The sequence below is a fragment of the Trypanosoma equiperdum genome, assembly GCF_001457755.1.
Source record: "Trypanosoma equiperdum strain OVI genome assembly, contig: ctg_1509, whole genome shotgun sequence".
NCBI classification, from domain to species: Eukaryota; Euglenozoa; class Kinetoplastea; order Trypanosomatida; family Trypanosomatidae; genus Trypanosoma; species Trypanosoma equiperdum.
The window spans coordinates 1-263 of NW_027123515.1; positions in this window are offsets into that span (position 1 = coordinate 1).

Consider the following 263-nt stretch of genomic DNA (forward strand, 5'->3'; position numbering starts at 1 on the left):
TGTGTCGCTTTCTGCACAAACGCACATCAGGATCGCCGCTAACGACTTCGCATTTCCGTCGCTGATTGCGCCTGAGCATGCTGTCGGCCTGTCGCTGGCTGCTGGGTTTGCGAACATGTCGGCGATTGCCACTGACGCAAGTTTTTTGCCTTTGGCTCCGAACGCGGCTTCTTCTAGCTCTTGTTGCAGTTCGGTTTGTGTCGGGCTGTCCATATCTTTCTGTAGTGCCTATCTGAGTTCATAAAAATGCTGGGCCCGCTCTG